At 42.2% G+C, this 21,702-nt stretch overlaps 1 protein-coding gene across 10 annotated transcripts in view; it reads left to right on the forward strand.

Annotated features, from left to right (window-relative positions):
• Positions 1–21,702, forward strand: part of TOB1 (transducer of ERBB2, 1) — a 122,218-nt gene that overhangs the window by 81,091 nt on the left and 19,425 nt on the right. The window contains exons 3-4 of one of the 10 annotated variants that reach the window (XM_083728065.1): positions 796–902; positions 1,340–1,460. The exons of 5 other annotated variants lie outside the window; for them this stretch is intronic. The gene's annotated coding sequence lies outside the window, so the exon portion shown is untranslated. Of the gene's footprint in view, positions 1–795; positions 903–1,336; positions 1,461–7,216; positions 7,358–13,101; positions 13,176–21,702 lie in introns of those variants that run through there. 4 more of the 10 variants (XM_083728061.1, XM_083728063.1, XM_083728060.1 and 1 more) reach the window with 4 other exon arrangements.

A 21,702-nucleotide genomic window follows, 5' to 3' on the forward strand; every position in this document is an offset into this window, starting at 1 on the left:
GTGTGTGTGTATTCAGCTAAACAAACTATTTGGAAGCTATTATTCATACGCTTAACTTCACAGTGGATTGCATGCATGATTCAGCAGCTAAAATAGTTCTACTATCTTCACCTTCAGATATTCATTTTATTGTTATTGTTACTGTTATGGGTTGTTGTTTTTAATCCTTACTCCTTAGGGCCAAACCTGTTCCTATTTCATCACAGCACTATAATGAATTGCGGCATACAAAGCTTGTCATACAATATGCAGTGCTAGAGCAGAGCAGAGAGAATCTTTGGGGTAGGTTACCATAGAAACACTGACGTACTGCCTGGCTAACAGGACATTGAGTTCTTGAATGAGAGGCAGTTTAAAAAAAGAAGAAGACGCTGTTAAATGGCTGAAAGCCAATCCAGCTAAACCATAGCTTTGGATCTTCCTACAGAGTACAACTCTAAAAGCTGGGGAGAGGGTGTGGGGTGGGATGGGGAAACTGCCCTTCACTTTATAAAGTTATTACTGTTGGACAGCTGTATTTTATAAATAAGGGAAAGAAAATAATTAAACTGCTAATCAGAACAGAGTCAAGTGAGAGTGCCAGAAACATGTCAGCACCTGAGGCTGCAAAATGTCTCAAACCTGCTTTGCTTCTGTCACCAGATGCAGTGACCCGGCTGCCTTTATGTCAGTAGAAATCCAAGCCGCAGGGTTGCAACCCAGTGGCAAAGTCCCCAGGCTGGCCCTGGAATTAGGCAAGGTATTTTCCTCAAGTTCTGCATCTGTATTTTGAAATGTGTCATCCTCTTGTCTGAGGAGGAAGAACCTTCTTGGCTGGAATACGATGCCTGGGGGTGATCACTCAGAAGAATAAAACAGGACTGCTGTTCTGCTTTCCCCATGTATGGAAGCTAAAAGAAAAAGTTGGTTTGACAACTTTTTTCTATTGGCTCCCCTTTTGTACCTTTAACAACAGTCTGGCATACAGGATTTGAACCGAAAAAGATTTGATGGCATGGTGATGTCAGTTAAATGATGAGAAAAGCTTCATTTGCTTTATTTCTATTAAAAGAGCAGGCCCAATAAATTAAAAAATATGGCAAACTAAGAAAATTTAGCCTGGTTCAGATGTAACCTGGCTATCTTGGTCCAAGAAACCACGGCTTGTGCCTGCATATTCCCTCCTCCACTTTCTTCATGTGCCATAATGCAAAATTTCCAGTTTGACAGAACACAGTTTCCAGTTATGCCCCAAGCTGCAATTTTAGATGGTTGCAGTACACTTGGGAATAGTGGAACCACATGGAGATAGTCAATGGCATGCATCTTTCTTACACAACTCTGCCTTCCCTCCCAGCAGGGTGAAGGTTGAATTGGATGAGAAAGGCCCAAATGATTGGTCACACCCACATGGTTCTTCAGTGCTGTTGTGTGGCATCAGGACACTCAGAAGTGCTTTCCCATCTGAAGGAAGCTTCCAGGTATTCTATCTCCTGGTGGCTAGAATAACAACTGTAATACCAAATCAGTAGTGGGGAAAACAGTTGCTACTGGAAGAGGTGCTTCCTTACGGGGGGAGTGGCACTATTCCCTCTCCCAATTACTGCTGGTGATCACTGCCATCATTGCCTATGTGGCTTATGGGTGTTGGGCATGCTGCAAATAGCACTCTCAATACTACCTGTCGGAAAGTTGTTACTTGGATTAAAAACTATTTCACATTCCTGTTTTTCATTACATTGCCAGATATTTTTCTGATTTGTATCTTGTTTGACATCACTATTTCTTACTGGAAAAATAGTCAAATATTAAATAATTCATGGTGTGGAGGGAAAGCCACTTTTATTCAAGTGGCAATTTGCATGTGTGAATGAGCCATCAGAGAGCAATCCGCTCAGACAGAACTTTAGTAGTACCCCACATAAAGCTTTTCAGTGGAGTCAGTTCACACATATAGGGCACTTCCAGACTTTCAGATATCTGGGTAGTTGAAGTTTCCCATGACTACTATATCTCTCATTTACAAAGATAACTTTACTAATATTTTGTTCATTTTGCATTCTGCTCTTTCTTGTGCAAGTTCATAACCCTTCAGAGCAGTCAGCAATATATATATATATATATATATATATATATATATGCAGGTTTTGGTGTCCTCGGGTGTCTTCCCGTGTAAAAGACACCCGAGGACACCAAAACCTGCATTCCTGTACCCGTGAAAATCTACGAAAGCAAATATATATATATATATATATATATATATTCCACAGTGCAAATACTTACAAAATGCTTTTGGTATGTGGCACATTGCAAGCACTTTAAAGATAATTGCTACTTCATAAATAAGAATATTCTTCAGAGTCAGAACACATAGATTGCTTTCATCCAGGAACCATGAAGCAAACCTAGTGAATGTGCAGCAATGGCAACTAAGATTCAGTGCCAGTAAATAATGCAAATTGAGGCAAATAATAATAGCAATCCTTGATTTAGTATGCCTTTAATTCAAAGGTTTAAAGAACACTATGTAATGCTGCCTCTGTTTAGGGTTCAACAACTTTTGGCCCTTCATTTAACATGAAAGAGGCTGCCTATATATATAAGCTGGGAAACCAAATATGCTCCCTTAATTCTTCTCTCTAGTTGGAAGGTTAGAACTGATCTCTCCAAAGCAAAAGCATCAGGAAAACTCATTAAAACTCCTGCATGCCTTTACAATTATGCCCAAGCCACCAAGGTCTTTGAAGCAGAAACCACAGCGTAGAGAAGTATTTTTTTTACTGACACCAATTTAACAAAATAAGCTATTATTTTCTGCCAAGTTTGCTGAAGCATTGTTATATGTGGTGCTTATTTAATCCTGGAAGTACAGGAACAGCAAGTTCAGTTATCTAACTAAAGAAATAAAATGAAAATTGGAGTGGGGTATGAAAGGGGTGCTTCTGCCTGATCTCCAATGTTTGTGTGTGTGTGTTTTAAAAATAACAACATAGGAATGTGAGCCACACTTCCCCCTGTAACAGCTGAATGCCTTTTAAAATTATGTAAAACCACCAGAAGGTTGCCGGTTTGAATCCCTGCGACAGGGTGAGCTCCCGTTGCTCGGTCCCTGCTCCTGCCAACCTAGCAGTTCGAAAGCACATCAAAATGCAAGTAGATAAATAGGTACCGCTCCGGCGGGAAGGTATACGGCGTTTCCGTGCGCTACTCTGCTTTGCCAGAACTGGCTTAGTCATGCTGGCCACATGACCCGGAAACTGTCTGCAGACAAACGCCGGCTCCCTCGGCCACTAAAGCGAGATGAGCACCACAACCCCAGAGTTGTTCGCAATTGGACTTAACAGTCAGGGGTTCCTTTACCTTTTAAAACCACCACAGGGCGGCTTGTGAATATTACATTTATTTAATCGATCCTGATCTTGAATACCAGCCTTTAGTTCTGTTTTTATAACAGTCAAGTCAGATTAAACATATACGCCACAATTTGTTTTCAAGATCACCTAATATGGATTTAACACAATTTAAATATCTTCGCATAGTGAGGATGGTTAAACTGAGATTCCCCCCCTCCCCCTCTTTGTCAAAAATTCTGATTCAGTAAAACTGGAATGTTTTTGCAAACATGAATGTAATTTAGAATGACTTGTTTTGCTGAGAAGGGCCCTGTAACTTTTGAAGAGTTGTACAAAGAGGTAAGCTAGAAAAGGTGACAGCACTAGGTCCGCCTAGCCCTGCAGTCTCCAAGTCTGATGTGGGTTTCATCAGTGAGGCATGGGCAATTGCCAGGTTAGTTATACAACCTCTTGCCTGATGCTTCACAGATAAGTTTTTGTGCACATCTTGCTTGGCCAGAAAGCAACATGCTAGCTATGCAAGCAGCACTGTGGCCTGAGAACCAGCTCTGCCACTAAATCTCAACTGAAGTGTGCCATAGATAATTGCTTCATCCTGTAGCAACTTGCATCAAATGAGTTAGCTGTGAATGCACACTTGCTATGTACCTATACACAGTAACCTATGGTTTGTTGTCTGCTGTTTTTAAAATCTGCTTTTCACTGTATAGTCTTTCTGAAGAAACGCGAGGTCCCCATTAGTTTGGAAGGAGAGGCATTGGGAGCCCCAGTTTACTGAGGCTTACTCAGTTCTAACTTTGAGGCCACTCAAGGAGCTCCATGCTGAGATCTCTTACTGAGTAAGAGTTCCTTCTTTGCCTTTCTATAGCACCAGACCCTCAATTTGACCTTCCACTCAAGACAATGGTGAGTGTGAAGACAGAGAATTTCTATCAGCTGCTGCAGTGAAAGTGCTGCCAAAGTTGGTGGGAGAATTTTCTTGCTTCTGCAGAAGGAAGGAAGGAAGCAGAACCTCATGGTCAATAGCAGGAGTGAGCACTGCAGGTTATCTCCTTTGACATGAACAGGAGGAAATGTTTTACAAAACAGAGGTGGTCTGTGGAATAGTAGATGATTGGAGTTACAAAAGATACCTCCCTAGATAGGCTGGTAGTACCACTCTGTAGGCCTCATTCTCCTACCAGCCTTCCTCAGGGTGTTCTTCAGTCTTCCAACTATAGAAATAAAGTGCAGAATTCACACAGGCATGCAGAGCTTTGAAATTCTCTATTATGTGCCTTCAGCAAAAGCAAATATTCAGGGAAGCATTTATTTAAAGCCAGAAAATGTCTGGCAGAAGAGAATACGATTGAAATACGACCGCTTTGCAGAACCTGTTGTGGATTTTGATTATAACTTGGATCACATTGACTACTATAATCACCCAGACAAATCTATACATGCCAACTCATATCTTCACTCCCCACTCCCCAGGTACACCTTTGACATGGTATTTAGAAGCAGACAGGTACATTATGAATTTCTTTGCTTTTGAAAATGCTGTACTGCATCCTTATGTGGAATTTTATGTAGCAGTTGAGCTACTTTTTTAAACGTATTCCCATACCCTCCATCTTTTCTCCAATTAAAATAGGGACATCCTATTCCATAATGATAAATTTCTATTTATACCCCACACATCTTATTGGGTTGCCCCAGCACTCTGGGCATCTTCCAGCATACATTAAAAAAATAATAAAACATTAAACATTTATTAAATTACTTATACAGGATTGCCTGCAGACAGCTCAGGGGTTGGATAACTCCATCCAATCCATCATTTCTCCAATGAAAATAGGGACGTTCTAAGAAAAAGTGGGACATTCCATGATCAAATCAGAAACCGGAACAGCTTCTCTAAATCAGGGATGTCCCTGGAAAATAGGGACACTTGGAGGGTCTGTACTTGCTAATATTTGATGGACACGATGATGAGGGGAAATATATGACCCATTGAAAACTTTCAGTACAATTCAATGCACGGTTTTTACTTGGGAGGGTAGTTAGATACAGTATGTCAGTGGCCTTTGTTGTAAGCATAAGAACAAAATAAGTGCCTGCTGGATGAGGCCAATGACCCATCTTGTCCAGCATCCTGTTCTCAGAGTGGCCAACCACATGCCTGTGGGAAGCCTGCTAGCAGGACAGGAATGGCACAGCTTTTAAGTGGGGTAAGTAGGATTGATTCCTTTCAAATATTTTGTAAAATGAATATTTTACTTTGTGCTTGCTGCTGTTATCTGACTTTAATGTCTTTGTTAGTTTATTTTTACTGTGCATGTCGCTTTAAAGCACTTAATGATAACATGTGACTAAAGCAACAACTTGGATGTAAGCCCCTTTCTTCAACGAAGCTTAATATCCTAGTAAGTATGGACTGCAGGTAAGGTAAAGGTAAAGGGACCCCTGACCATTAGGTCCAGTCGTGGCCGACTCTGGGGTTGCGGCGCTCATCTCGCTTTATTGGCTGAGGGAGCCAGCGTACAGCTTCCGGGTCATGTGGCCAGCATGACTAAGCTGCTTCTGGCAAACCAGAGCAGCACACGGAAACACCGTTTACCTTCCCGCCGGAGTGGTACCTATTTATCTACTTGCACTTTGACGTGCTTTCAAACTGCTACGTTGGCAGGAGCAGGGACCAAGCAATGGGAGCTCACCTCGTCGTGGGGATTTGAACTACTGACCTTCTGATCAGCAAGTCCTAGGCTCTGTGGTTTAACCCACAGATGCCCTAATTTGGATTGTGATCACAGCAGAAGGAAGGGTTAAAATCCCCCCATCTCCCCCAGGCCTCCTGCCCCAGCTGTTTACTTTTTAAAAGGTCATTCACACAGTTACATGAATGGTGTTGCATCTAGCTTCACCCTGTATTTTGGTGAAAATAGAAACTCTCAGCAGGGGATGTTTATAGAGCAGTCTTATAGTGTCATATCCTTTTGGGAATAAAATCCATTCATGGTGTTGCTTCTAGTAAGATCAAACACAGGCATCTGCAGAAGAATCAGAGTTCAGAAGGGGAAATCTGAGCAATAGTGCAAAAAATAAAAATAAATCACTGTGTGAGGAAGAATGATATTTATTGTATGAATGAAATTTGCAAGTGACCTGTCTAAGAAATTGCCGCTGCCACCATCCTGTGCTCTGCTTTTATAGTTGCTTTTTGGAGTGCTGGGCCCAAAGTTGGAACACTGTGCTAGGTTAGGGGGCCTGATACATTCTGCACTGCAGGCAATGAGCTTTAATAAATAAATAACCTCCTGAAAAGCTAAGGTTGTAGTTCAGTGTATTGCACTGGCAAATAATGAGAAACAAATTTCTATATCAAAGAGATCCAAAAATAGACCAGGGCCAGGCACAAACACAGTCATGAAATTATTTGTCCTTGATCTCCTCAGTACGTCAGATTCAAAGCCAGGCCTCCTGCTTCCACTCTGGCACCTTATCCTCTAGACCACATTGACTCTACAGAATTGTCCATATAAATTGCTTACAAATTGTTTGTCTTGCCTCCCCTGCAAATTTATAAGCAGGCCACACAATGTATTCTTCGAGTTGAAAGGAAATACCTGCAGAGGCTCCATGTTCCTTGCTCAGCAGAACATCATTCTTTTTGATTTGGTTAGAACTTTGTGCAGAGGTCCTTTTTAATTTTAAAAATAAAATAAAGAGCTACAGGAGAGCTGTTGATGCAGGAGAAGGTCAACAATGAGCATTCAGCCTCTAAGGAAGTTTTATTTAAAGTGTACAGTCACAAAATGGTGTGGGCACAGGGTGAGGTGTCACTCCCAACGTCACCAAATACTGGGTAAGCCATTGTTTTCTAAATGTTTCTCCACACAGAAAACGTGACAGACGGGTAGAGGCGATTGGATTCATCTCAACTTAGTCCAGCAGACAGTTTAGTTCTGAAAGATACACCTAGCAATTTTCACAGTGATTTCTGTCTGAACCAAAATTGGCAGCCATTTCATAGAACTGCTATCTGGGTGGGTATAGTAGGACAATTATTGCTTGCACCTAACCACAGATATGAAAGGAAAGGAAAGTGGACATCTAATTTCCCTGAGAAATTTTTGTCTCATCTGTCATTTTCTGAGTCCCTAGAGAAAAGCAATGCATGCCATATGAGAGCATGGGAAATACTTTGTGCTGTTGTTTTAAAGCCAACCTTTTTGTCCTCTGTATTTAAAAAAGTGGAACCTATTTAAAATGACATGGATATGTTGAAAGTATTCAATGACCTTTGCAGGTCATTCTCTAAAAATGGATTTTATCCCTAGCATCATACCTATACATGCTCTGAGTCAGCATGAGTGGTGTGAGTGACAACTTTTCCCCACATAATGGACTGGAGCGGTGGAGAAGGACCCCCCCCTCTCTCTGTGTGTGTGTGTGTGTGTGTGTGTGTGTACTATTCCTCTGTTTCCAGCTTAAAAATACTAATTGCTAGAGGAGCACAGTGGGGGAGTGCATAGTTAGGAATAGTGAATCTGACATCACAGAACAGTATTTCATAGACTGTGGGCATCAAGAGATTCTTCTCACAGGTCAATCCTAAAAAGCTGAGCAGAGCCAGCTCTGCCATTAGAGTGAGGCAGCTGCCTCATTCAGCAGAAGCCCCCGAGGCAGCAGCCTCATGGCTGTGCTGTCTGCCCCACCACCGGTGCATAAGCGGCACTGGTATTGGCTGAAATCACACAAGATCTTGTAGAGCATGCAATATCTCATGCGATTTTGCTGAGATCTCATCCAAAGTGGACAAGATCTCACCCGAAACTGATGCCGATGGCAATGCCTCTTCTCTGCCAGTGGCAGAGGCGGCAGAACTGACGGGGCAGGCAGAGAAGTGGTGCCAGCAGCTGCAGGTATGGAAGCACTGGCGGCTGCAGCAGCAGAACAAGGCAGCAATTCCTGTTTTGCCTCAAGCAGCAAAACAGGAGGTGCCGCCCTGGATCTGAGCATCTGCGGTGACATGAACAGTACTTTGCTCAGTAACAGCAACAGCCTAGGACTGGGAAGGGCAGTGCTGTCCTAGCAACTGGGATATTCACTATTAAGAAGAAGAGCTTTCTCTGAAAGCCCTTTTGGAACTGCAAGAACACCCAAACAAGCATGCAATGGGTTTGTGGAGGAAAATGTTGATTTAAGCATGTTAGGTGCTGACTAATCAATGGCAGGGCATCTGGAAAATACATTGCAACATATGGAAGGGCAATTCTAATCCATGTTAATGATTTTGGGTGCTAAGCATGTATTAAACAATGGTAGTGAAACAGACCTTCCAAGTGTCCCTATTTTTCAGGGATGTCCCTGTTAGAGAAGCCGTCCCAGTTTCTGATTTGATCCTGGAATGTCCTGCTTTCCCTTAGGACGTCCCTATTTTCATTAGAGAAATATTGGAGGGTATGGTAGGATGCTCCTATTTTCAATGGAGAAAGTTGGAGGGTATGGAGTTATCCGACCTACGAGCCGTCTGAAGGCAATCTTGTATAGGGAAGTTTTTAAAAAATGTTTTTTGTTTTGTTTTATTATGTTTTTATATATGTTGGAAACTGCCAAGAGTGGTTGGGGCAACCCAGTAAAATGTGTGGAGTATAACTAGTAAAACTATTAATATGGAATGGGACGTCCCTGCTTTCATTGGAGAAATGTTAGAGGGTATGGTGAAACAGTGATGGTAGAGCTAGAGTTGGGGGTGTTTAGTTCAGATTAGTTCATACAAAAATAATACTGAAAATCTGCTAGGGAAACGATGCTCTGCCTAAGAAACTAATCTCTCTCCTTCTCCCTGCTCCATTAGTTACAGGACTAAATTTGATATAAAATGGGAAAAGAGGGAGGACCTGAGTTTGCATTGGTTGCTGGGGAATAAGCATCCCATTACCTATCACAGGTTTATAGATGACTCTCACCATTGTAGCTCACATGCTTATTACTACTCTGGTAATGCCTGCGAAGTTGCATTAGGAAGAATGGCAGTGCATCAGACACAGTCTTTTTAAAACATTACTGGAACATCCTATCCCTCAAAATATAGCTGCAAAAAATATCCATTGTGGAAAGACATGTGTCTGTGTGAAATGCTTCTTTAGGGAAGCTATGCCTCTTGCAGAGCAGCAACACACATGTGCAAACAGAAGAAGCAGAAAACGCACACGCGCGCACACACACACACACACAACCCCCCACTGCTATTCTTACAAGTGTTCTGTGTCTCTCAGATGCTGATGCTGCAGAAACAGTAGATGGTGCTGTGCGAGTGTTCCTGGAGATACAAGGGAGTGATTGTTTTTCAGCTGTAACAAATGCTGGCAGCTAGGATGTCCTTCCCACTACAAGTGGGCCTGGTAATGGATGGACATTGGGATCCCATGCTTTGAGACAGATGATATATTTCCAGGTTTCTCCTAGTCCTGAGCAGGCATGCTGATCTTCTTTCTATCATTCCATTTTTAGTTTGTGCTGCCAAAATGAGCACAATCCAAGCCAACAATATAATCTTCACTGGATTTTGCATTGAGCATCCCCCCCCCCCCATAGCAGGTCTTCCACATTGTCACTATTGTGTTTGGGTTGGAAGATGTTCTCAGTTATGGAGCAATGTGGTTTTAAAAAATACAAACATGCTAAAAAATAAACAATTTCTCTTCTCCACATGCCACAAGTCCACTTTTTATGTACCCACTAGCAGGGCAACCTAGTCATGGCTGAAGTGCAAACACAAAGATTCCAGAAGGGTTAGAGTTGCCAATTTTTGTCCTCAAAGAATCTGCCACCTTGAGGTAATCACCTCTAAACATGTCCAGAGTGTGTTTTCTCTATGGAAAGAATCTGACCTTGCTTCCGTTGCCAGAAGCTACCTGGTCATCAGTCATTAGATCTGGTATTCAGTATCTGTATTTGTTTGTTGTTATGTTATTTATTTTGTGTTTTTATACTGTAAACTGTCCTGTGATCGTTGGATGAAGGGTGCTATTTATTTATACATACATACATACATACATACATACATACATACATACATCACTTCTGTTTTCCTGCCCAGGGCAAAGTAGCCACACAACTGCATTACAGGCCAAGAAGCAGCCTGGAATAAGATCAAGAGGCTTGGACTCTCTTTTAGGTGGTTGCTTTGGCTGGTAAACCAATGTTCACACTTGGTGTAGAATAATTATTTTTATTTTTATTTTTACCCTGCCCATCTGGCTAGGTTTCCCCAGCCACTCATCAGATGTGACCTGCAAACAGTATCAGCCGCTTTCATACTTCTCTTTTTAATGGTTTGATCTTATGTGGTAGCATCATGCACATACATATACATTCTGAACACATAAATGCCCTATATACAAGCACTCAGGTACTCCCCACACAGTGCTTTTGTGTTAATGTGTTTATTGTGATAGCTCAGCTATATGTATCAATAGGAAAAGTGGAGTGGGGGGAAGGTCTTCTGGATTTTTTTCTCCAGCTCTGCATCCTTCAGTTATGATAAGAAGATAAAATGATGGCCCAGCTCAAGATATTCTAGCCTGCTGGGAACCCTAAAAAAAGAATGTGGGACTTAACCCCTTATGATTCAAACCTCATTTATTAAATATGTGTTAGCCCTTATTAGTATGCTCCCTTCAGTTCTAATGATTTAAAAAAAAAAACCCTCATGTACTTCAGTTTCAGTTTCATAGAATATAATCATAGAGGTGGAGGCAGAAGAGTTTTCTATCTGATTTGCAATAAGTTCTCCCTGTTCTCTGGATGTGCAATGCAAACAGGCAAATCATTTGGTCACCTACTGACCCATGAAACACGGGTGCACTTCAAAGAAGAGTACTGTACTCTGCAATAAAGATTAGTTTCAGAGCAGCCAGAAAGAAAGAAAGAAAGAAAGAAAGAAAGAAAGAACGAAAGAAAGAAAGAAAGAAAGAAAGAAAGAAAGAGCAAAGTACAATGAGTGCAGTGCTCAGGGACAAGTTTGAATGAATGTTCTCTTATACTATAGCTGGACATCTCTAAGCACTAAAAGTGCAGGTCATTTGGAAATGTTCATTTTAACACCAAGTCCAACTGTGTCTAGGGTCATTGCAAGTCAATAGAAGGGGTCAGGTTTGGGGGGCCCAAGATGAGCAGGGGCCCCAGGCTCTCAGCTGTCATTTTTAAAAAAGAGAGTAAGCTGACCAGACGTTTCTCAAGAAAGTTAGTGTGCAAACCATGGAAGCAAGCACTTGGCAGACAGCACCATTGCTAAGGACACTTAATCACTTAGTTGTTGTTGCTAAGCAATCAGCGAAAGGCACGTTGACCACTCCCACCTGCCCCCCTCCCAAAGCAGCAGAAGCTGAATGAGGGAGGATATTGGGGTATATTTCTTTAAGCACTTTCCTCATGATGTCCACATTTGCTCCCCAAGTATGCTGCCTTTACAGAATAAAACACAACTGGCAGGTTTTAGTATGATTTACTTTAAAGTAAAAATAAGTGAGGTTAAAATGAGTTAGGTTTCCTCCCTACTGATTTTTTTTAAGTGACATCAAAATCATCATCTCCCCCCACCCACAATTTTCCATGTTCTCTACACAACCACAAGTGGTCTGCTTGTAATCACTGGGCTGTTATTTATTAATATACGGTAACCATAAAACAAAAATGCAAAATGAATCAGCACATAAAATCATAAAATTATTAAACACCTTACTGATGCAACAAATTAAAACTCCTAGATTCTGTACTTTAACCCAAGGATGTCTATATTTCTGTACTGAGGTTGGCAAATATTTTGTGCATATATATGTTTCGCTGAGAGTTGTGAAATTGCACATACACTTGTTCAGTTTTTGTGTTTTGGATTTTCCTCCCAGGAGTTCAAGTCTATGTACATTGTCTCCCCCCTTCGCCATTTGATCTTCACAACAACCCTTTAGGGTTGGGTAGGAGAGTTGGCAGTTCAGGCATCAGAGTTGTAAAACCACACAGAGTACTTTTTGCTTGTTGTTATTTAATCAGGGTTCGTTTGGGTATTTTGCTGTAAATATCAGGACTATGAAATGTAGTCAAAGGCTGCTTTTCTAGCTTCCTTTACATGAACTGTGAATAATAATAATAATAATAATAATAATAATAATAATAATAGTAATAATTTATTATTTATACCCCACCCATCTGGCTGGGCTTCCCCAGGCACTCTGGGCGGCTTCCAACAAAATATTAAATGACATTACTTAAGAATATAGGAAGAGCCCTGCTGGATAAAGCCAATGGCCTATCTAGTCTAGCAACCTGTTCTCTCAATGGCCAAACAGATGCCCGTGAAAAACCTGCAACCAGGACCCGAGCAGAAGAACACTCTCCCCTTCTGTGGTTTTAAGCAACTGTGGTTCAGAAGCATACTGTTCTAACTATGGAGGCAGAAGCATAAACATTGTACCCATTTGCCACTGAAAGCCTTATCCTCCATGAATTTGTCTTTTAAATCCACCCATTTTGGTGGCCCTTACCGCCTCCCATGGGAGCGTATTCCATAGTTCAACTATGCACTGTGTGCTATATATTTGCTTTTCCGCCCAGGAGCAGAAGGTTGTTTACATTTCCCTCCCCTCCCCACATTTCTGTTTGCAACAGCCCTGTGAGGTAGGCTAGGCTAAGTTAACAATTGTACATAAGGAGCAGCCCTTGTTCATAGATTGTAAGGGGGTGGGAGCAGAGTATAAGGTCCCTCATCCAAATACAGTATCAGTATCAAACTTTATTTTGGTCACAGACCAGCATAAGATAAAACATACGGATAAACTGAACACAGAAGACTTAAAACAGGTAAGGAATAAAAAACCTAGTAATAAAAAGGTGATTAGATCATACATACTTAAAAAGATAGAAACAGAGACAAACAGTTCAAAGTGACTATAAAGGAGGGAGTGTGAAGGAGCACAGGCCTTGCATTTTGGGCCTAGTTTGTGGCGCAAACCATCCTTTGGCGAATATCCATCATGGCAGCACAGAAACTAGCAACTCAGTATGTAACACCTGTGTTTTCATCTTAAGTAACAGGGAGGTATAGAGTTCTTCTGTGCAACCTGGGAATTTGTGTAGTATAGGCAAGATGAACCTAGCTCGTATATCTGTATAGTATTGGCAGTGAAAAAATACATGTTCTGTTGTTTCCAGTTGCCCAGAGCCACATGGGTATTTCCTCTCCTCGTACACTCCAAATACAGTGTACCAGGCTAGGAAATCCTGTTGGCATCCCTGACACTGTCTATGGTAGGCATATTCTTTCGTGCTGGCAGAAGAAGCGCTTGTTGGTTTTCAATTTGTTAGGCTAAAGTAAACAAAAGCTGCCTTTGTGGCAGAAAATACTAAAGCTGAGTGTGTTGGGCTAAGAGTTTTAGTTAAATGTCCAATGAATCTGTGATGAATTCCTTGGACTGATTTGTGTGATTCAGTGCTCTCATTTCCAGAAAAGTTACCAGCTGCATGTTTATCAGACCCATCATTTGGGCTGTAGCTGCAGGGGATTTTGCTCTTCTCTTGCTAGACTGATAGGCTAGGAGGACTGGTAGAGTCAGAGCCATAAATATAAGCATTGGTGCAGGCTACCCCAACCTGGTGCTCACCATATGTTCTGGATTGCAACTTCCAGCATCCCTGACCATTGGCCATGTTGGCTAGGACTGGTGGCAGTTGTACTACAAAACATCTGTAGGGCACCAGGCTGAGGAAAGCTGCATCAGCATGTTGATGTAGAAAAGTATGAGATGCCAGTGAAAAGATATAATAATAATAATAATAATAATAATAATAATAATAATAATAATAGAGCCAGTGTGGTGCAGTGGTTAAGAGTGGTAGACTCATAATCTGGTGAACCGGGTTCGCGTCTCCGCTCCTCCACATGCAGTTTCCAGTTCTGTGAAGTCTCTCAGCCTCACTCACCTCACAGAGTGTTTGTTGTGGGGGAGGAATGGAAAGGAGAGTGTTAGCCGCTTTGAGACTCCTTCGGGTAGTGATAAAGCGGGATATCAAATCCAAACTCCTCTTCTTCTCTTCTTAATAATAGTAAATTTTATTATTTATACCCCGCCCATCTGGGTGGGTTTCCCCAGCCACTCTGGGCAGCTTCCAGCAAAATATTAAAATGCAATAATTCGTCAAATATTAAAAGCTTCTCTAAACAGGGCTGCCTTTAGATGTCTTCTGAAAGTCAGATAGTTCTTTAATTCTTTGACATCTGATGGGAGAGCGTTCGACAGGGCGGGCGCCACTACTGAGAAGGCCCTCTGCTTGGTTCCCTGTAACTTTGCTTCTCGCAGTGAGGGAACCGCCAGAAGGTCCTTGGCGCTGGACCTCAGCATCCAGGCAGAACGATGGGGGTGGAGTTGTTCCTTCAGGTATACTGGGCCGAGGCCATTTAGGGCTTTAAAGGTAAGCAACAACACTTCAAATTATGCCCAGAAACGTACTGGGAGCCAGTGTAGGTCTTTCAGGACCAGTGTTATGTGGTCCCGGCGGCCACTCCCAGTCACTAATCTAGCTGCCGCATTCTGGATTATGTGTGGACAACATGATTAAAGTGAAAAGAAGCAGAAATCATTTGAGAGAAAACTGCTGCTTTGTTTTACTAAGGATCAACTACTTTTAAATTGTGTTTAATTGCCATGGAGACGTCACTGTTGCAAATCAATTACTTTGTGCATATGGAGTTGTCTAAGGCTAAAGAGCAGGAAAAAATATCCATGTTTCTCAAGTAGGGCCAGTACTTTCTTCCCCAGCTGTCAAAGTCATAGGAAAAGGCAGCTGAGGAGATGTTTTGAATAAGCAAGCCTATGACCCCATCCACACTATATTTTTAAAGCACCATGGTGCCACTTTAAATAGCCATGGCTTGCCCCGAAGAATTCTGGGCAGTGTAGTTTGTTAAGGGTATTGAGAGTTGTTAGGAGACCCCTATTACCCTCAAAGAGTTGCAATTTCCAGTCGTTTAACAATCCATTTTCACAGGGAACTCTGGGAATTGTAGCTTTGAGAGGGAACCAGGGGTCTCTGAACAACTCTCAGCACCCTTTACAAACCACAGTTCCCAAGATTCTTTGGGGGAAACCATGACTGTTGAAAGCAGAATGATACTGCATTAGATGTGTAGTGCAGAGGGGGCCTATGATGTTAGAGGTACAAACAGCTATTTCAAGTGTATGCATGTGAGGGCATGGGGAGTGGTAGTACAGACATATGATTATGATTACCAAAGTACAGCAGAAAGTGTCATATGACAATTACTGCCTCTTCCATTGCTCAAAATTTTGGAGTGGTATTCTCAATGCTAAAAACTTCCATGGATGCAATGATATATTTTGAGGGTTTTGCACTTGTAAAGTGCAAAGTGATATGCCCCGTTCCATCTTACTTATTTGCTTATACAAAATGCCATGGAGGGCTGTCTAGCTTACAGAGTGGATCTGCCTCAGAGGGTATTTTTGGTGTCCCTCCCAGACTCCTATAAATTTGACAGTTTAAAAACTGTTCTGCTGAGATATCTCCCACCATAGTGTTGTAGTGTACCCACTGAGGTGCTTGCAGGGTACAGAACCAACAAAAGTTGGACACCTCTGTGTTGACTTACCTTGCACAGAAGCCTCTCCTCTCTTCGGTGCAGCACCACTGCAAGAAGATCCTAGAGCAAGCATGGCCAAACTTAGCCCTCCAGATGTTTTGGGACTACAACTCCCATCCTCCCCAGATAACAGGACCAGTAGTCAGGGATGATGGGAACTGTAGTCCCAAAACATCTGGAGGGCCAAGTTTGGCCATGCCTGTCCTAGAGCATATCTTTGGCTGGCTGCCTTCCTATATCTCCCCTACACACCACAGGGTGTGTCTGCTCACCCACCTGGCTGCTTGTATGGGGCATGTGCTGTCCGTATGTGTGCCTGCATTCGCCATGTCCATCTCTGGCATGCAGCCTTCGGAGGGGTGGCAAACTCTCTATGCAACCCTTGGGCCACAAATAGTGAGCCACCCCACATATATGGCATTTTTTTACAAAGCACACTTGAACATCCCTTCCACTGTTTATACTTGTGAATGGCATTGTTGTGTGAATCAGACTGATTAATCTGTGGAGTAAAAACATTAAAACTACGGTACTTAATTCTTTTTATAGTTTCATGGCTAATGTCACATTTTGTGGCAACAAACTCCATGCTTGATGCTTTGTCAGTGACTCATGGAAGGCTGAGCAGCTTTAGTTTTCCACTTTGCATGAGCCCTGATTTTCAGAAGTGGCCGGCATCCTTTTCTCAACTCTGGGTATATATGTGTGTGCTTTCACTCTGAAATGTTGGGTCCAGATATATATATTTGAAGCATCTGCTTTGTTTCCTATTCCCTAGTGATACTGTGAAAGCTAGTCATTTTACAAAGTGCCGTGGAGATGCATGTAGCTGTCTACATGAGCTGTACGTCATCAAATACGGAGATGAGTTTTGTTCTTTATATGAGTCATCATTCCCTTTCTGACCTACTCTTCTAATTGCTAGTCATTTATTCTTTGGGAATTCATTATCCCCGCCAGTAGCTTTTAACAAACAGGCAGCAGCCTGGAGTGGCAGGTATTTGCCTCTGAGGTACCTGATGTGTGTGACAAATTAAAAGTCGTTTAGAAACCTGACAGTACTTTGCCATGGTTCCACCACCAAAAATGATCCTCCATTCAAGCCTCCTGCATTTCACATGTTGTCTTTGTTCCAAGGTCAGCCCAGGGCAAGGCCATTTAACCGACTGAGTAAATTCTGATGCTGAGCAATGTTCTAGTTAAATAAGAGGCCTTGGGAAGGGATTCTCTTGAAGTCCCTTGTCTCTGTCCGTCTGCATTTCAGTCTCACTAACTGTGGTATCAGGGCAGTGATTGGACTGTGTGTGCTGAACATTGCAAAGGTCTACACATCTTCCTTCATAGGTCTATTGCTCCCACATTCCCATGAAGGAGAAGATTCCCAATATATGTTTCTTTCAGAGGAAGGAATACCGAAACTCTTAATAAACCTTTCTACTGACAAAAGTTACACAGCCGTGGGAATCAGGCGGAGACTGTTACTGCCCTAGGCAAAATCAGAGGTTATCCCCTTGCTTGGATTCATACAACCTCAGTTTCCCATTGCAGTTTTGCTCATGTCTGCCTCAGCTGCTTCTGTGGGTTCTGTAAGGGCTGCAGTCCTAACCCCACTTATGTGGGAGTAAGCTCCATTGAATTCAGTTGGACTTACTTCTGAGTAGACATGGCTAGGATTGCATTGTTAAGGGCACTTCAAGATGAAGGCAATTTAGCAGCACTTTATCATTGCTAATCTGCTTTAAGCTGGAAATGGAATAGCAACTTTGCTTCCAAGCTTCTAATATGCTGTGGTCAAGTGGCAGGTTCCCTTTCCCTTGCTTGAAATATCAGAGGTGACGGTGGAGTAGGGTGAGTTATTTTCATTTTAGCCATTATATGTGAGAAAGGATTAAATGCTCCCCACCCCATGAGAAATGGCCAGCTGAACAACCCAGGAAATGGCTAGAGCAATTTAACAAGCTGCAATAGCAGTACGAGAGGACATCTATACCTGAAAAAATTGCACTGCTATTCCACTGAGTTTTGTTTTGTCAGATTTTCTGAACTTGGGGGGGGGGGGGGATCCAGAAGCTGAACTGGGAAAACATGAGAGTTGGATGTTTTGTCCCCAATGTTGTTCTTATTTCCCCTAAAAGTAAGTGAATGAAGCCTGGCTATTCCACAGTAAATGCCCAGTGTGGAACCAGGCTAAGAAACAGTCATTATTTCACATATCTGTGGTTTGATAAAAGGTGCAGAGGTGTTTGGAAGGTGCCTGTTTCCAAAATCCTGAAGCTTATACTGTACTGAGGTTTATACTGTAAACTGTGATCCTCAGATGAAGTGTGGTATATAAATTTAATAAATACTAATACGTAATAATATTCCTCCTTTTTAAAAAGAGTTTGCTGTGTACACCTTTAAAGCACACTCAAAACACTTTCCCTCAGAGAATTCTGGGTACTATAGTTTGTTAAAAGTTGCTGGGAAGTGTAACTGTGAGGGGTAAATCTCAGGGCCCAGAATTCTTTGAGGGAAAGAAGATGCTTTGGATGTGCTCTAAAGATATAGTGTGCATACATAGCCTTATTTTTTTATTTTTTTTGGCTGCGCTATGTGTCCTTCACCAAGTTCCCAGCTGTGTCCTCATAACTCTGTCAACACAAGGACATGGTGATGTAGAGTGATCCATGCAAGAGGTTCTATGTGTTCCATGGCTAAGGTTTTATATATACTCCTGTTGCTGTGCCATGATTAACTCTTGGGTGAGAAACCTTGATCATGAAGGAATCCTAACTTCTGATGATATGGGGTAGGAAAAGTGTGCTGTTGTTTGGGGCTTTTTACTGACTCCACCAGGAGTTTTTGAATTTACAATCCCTACTTTGCTGACACAGCATTAGAACGGGGCAGGGGTTACCTTTGAACAGGCATAGGATTTCATCTGAACACGATTCCATTTTTGCCACACCTCCGGCTCCACCCATTGGAGAGGACTGTTTGATGTAGTGTTCAGTTACATGACTGAGAATATCTGGGTTCAAATCCCACCTCAGCCATAAAACAAACTGTGACTCTCTCGGCCTGCCCCACCTTGCAGCAGTCTTGTGAGAATAAAAGTTGGAGACACACCACCCTGAGGAAGGGTGAGGCTAAACTATACCATAATAAATAACACACCCACCCCTCTGCTCTGGTATTGTGTCACTGCACTCTTCCTCTCATGTAACATAGGTAAAGGGACCCCTGACCATTAGGTCCAGTCGTGGCCGACTCTGGGGTTGCTGCGCTCATCTCGCTTTATTGGCCAAGGGAGCTGGCGTACAGCTTCCAGGTTATGTGGCCAGCATGACTAAGCTGCTTCTGGTGAACCAGAGCAGCGCACGGAAACGCCGTTTACCTTCCTGCTGGAGCGGTACCTATTTATCTACTAGCACTTTGACGTGCTTTCAAAGTGCTAGGTTGGCAGGAGCAGGGACTGAGCAACAGGAGCTCACCCCGTTGCGGGGTTTCGAACCACCAACCTTCTGATCACCAAGTCCTAGGCTCTGTGGTTTAACTCACAGCACCACCGGCGTCCCCCTCATGTAACATATTGCCATGCAAATGTAGTTTCAATATGCAAGCATCTTTTGTGTTCCACTTTCAAAAGGGAATGTAGCAGTGATCCTGTCTCACCCAAGTGAGTAAAGTATGGAAAGACTGTAGCCCTGTACACATTTAAACAGCCATAGTGTCAGGCTGATAAATGCCTTGGTGTGATGCATTTCCAACAACAAATGTACTTGGCAAGATTAATGCCAAGTACAGCATGGCTGTTTTCTGCTGTGGTTGTGCTCCAAGATACACATCAACCAAGATCTGACCTCTCTGTTGACTGCCTGTGCATTGGGTTGTGGGCTTCCTGGTTAATGATTGCAGGTGCCCCTTCCCTCCATTATGCTAAGGTCATGGTTATTCTTCCACTCCCATTCCTTATGCTGCATTCAAAGCACAAGGTGCCTCCAGGGAGAGGTAAAAGGTCAGAGGGCTGGCATGCCTAATTGCTACAGCCAGCAGAATCAGAGATCTGTGTCCTTGCTGTTTATCTTTAATTTCATCAAGGTTGGCTGAACCAACCTCTAGGCACATACCCATGATTCTTAACATTGTTCAAATTAAAGCCTAGGCCAAAAAGAAAAATAAGTCAGAGGCCCCCTTAGTACTCTCCAAGCACAAAAGGAAAGGCAAAGGTTTTCTCAGCCAAGTGAGCTCTGCTTGTGTGATGAACAAACAGACCTTGTTCTTTCATTACACTTGAGAGTAGCCAGTTTGGCTCATTTCATTCAAAGAATCATACAAAAGCTTGATTAGGTATTTCAAGAGTTCATGTTTCCTCAGACTGCAATGTTCTTCTGAAGGGAACACACAAGGTCTCTGACATCAAGCATTCCCACTGCTGTGTTTGTTTACAACATCACAGCCCATGTTTAGTAACTAGTAAAGCCACCTATTGCACGGGATCCAAGTGTCTAAGACGGACCTTCTCCTCTAACAACATCCTCATTGTCATTACCTCCTCTTGACCATAAGATCCCAGGGTGGATTACAACAATTAACCTGTCCAACGACTACAACTACAGTCAGAGACTACTAGGTAGCTGAGAAAGGGAAATTTTGGTCCGGTCCGACCATGAAGCAGAGTGAAGCATCTGCCATAAGCTCTGGGGCCCCTAAACTAGGATGTTCCTAGATGCAGTGGAAGTTGATATACTGTCACCAGAGTTGAGGTAAGATTCAGCTGCCAGTTCAGTTGGATTCTGTATGTGGAATGTAAGAGCCCTATCTTGGCCTTTTCCTCAGGTAGCAAAACAACGACCCTGTTGTTTTCACATCCCTTTGTCATGCTCTCCACAGGGAAACCTACTCAGCACCAAACTTTTAGCTGCCAGGTAAAAACCTGCTTATTTTATTTTATTTTTAATAAATTTTTGTTGGTTTTTACACATATTTTCCAACATAACATCCTTTTAAACATCATTTAGAAATTTTTGGCTATCACAGCCTAAGACTTCCTTCAACCTCGACTGATGGTTTTCTAAAGTCTTTCTAATTATGCATTTTGTTACTATAATTATTGCTAGAAACTCAAATTTCCAGTACATCTATTCTTAATTTTTTTCACAATAATTTATAAATTACTCCTTACAAAACTTCTTTTAACCCTACAAGCGATGTCAATTGGTAAAAACCTGTTTATTTACCTTAGCTTTTTTGTATATGTTCTGCCGAAGAGAGCACAATTTACCTTAGCTTTTTAAAATGGCTGGCATAACATAGCCTTTCCTCTGCTGCAGCCATACTTAGGTGCCCCATGCCTGCAATTTGCAGTTGGAGGGCAATTCAAATGAGGATGGCGACAAAAGCAAAAGCTAAAGTCCCTTTCCGCACATCATGGTCCTTATGCAGTTTATGCCCTCCCTCATGTACTTTCATCTTCTTTTTCTTTTTTGCATGCCATTTGTTTTTATACCAGCCACATTAGGGCCAAAGGCATTCACATGTCACATTCAATTGGGCCTTGGCTCTTCATATTTTCTCACTGTGTTTTTTTAAGCATCTGGTGTTATGTTATTGTCTTTGGTCTCTTGTTTTTAATTCCAAAATTGGAAGTGGAATATATATATATAAATAAATGTGCAGATTCGGGATGTCTTAAGGGAAAGCATACAGGATATTAAAGACAGGTTGATGCTGGCAAATTTGGCATATCCT

This window comes from Podarcis gaigeae (assembly GCF_964106915.1).
Source record: "Podarcis gaigeae genome assembly, chromosome: 2".
Classification (NCBI taxonomy): Eukaryota; Metazoa; Chordata; class Lepidosauria; order Squamata; family Lacertidae; genus Podarcis; species Podarcis gaigeae.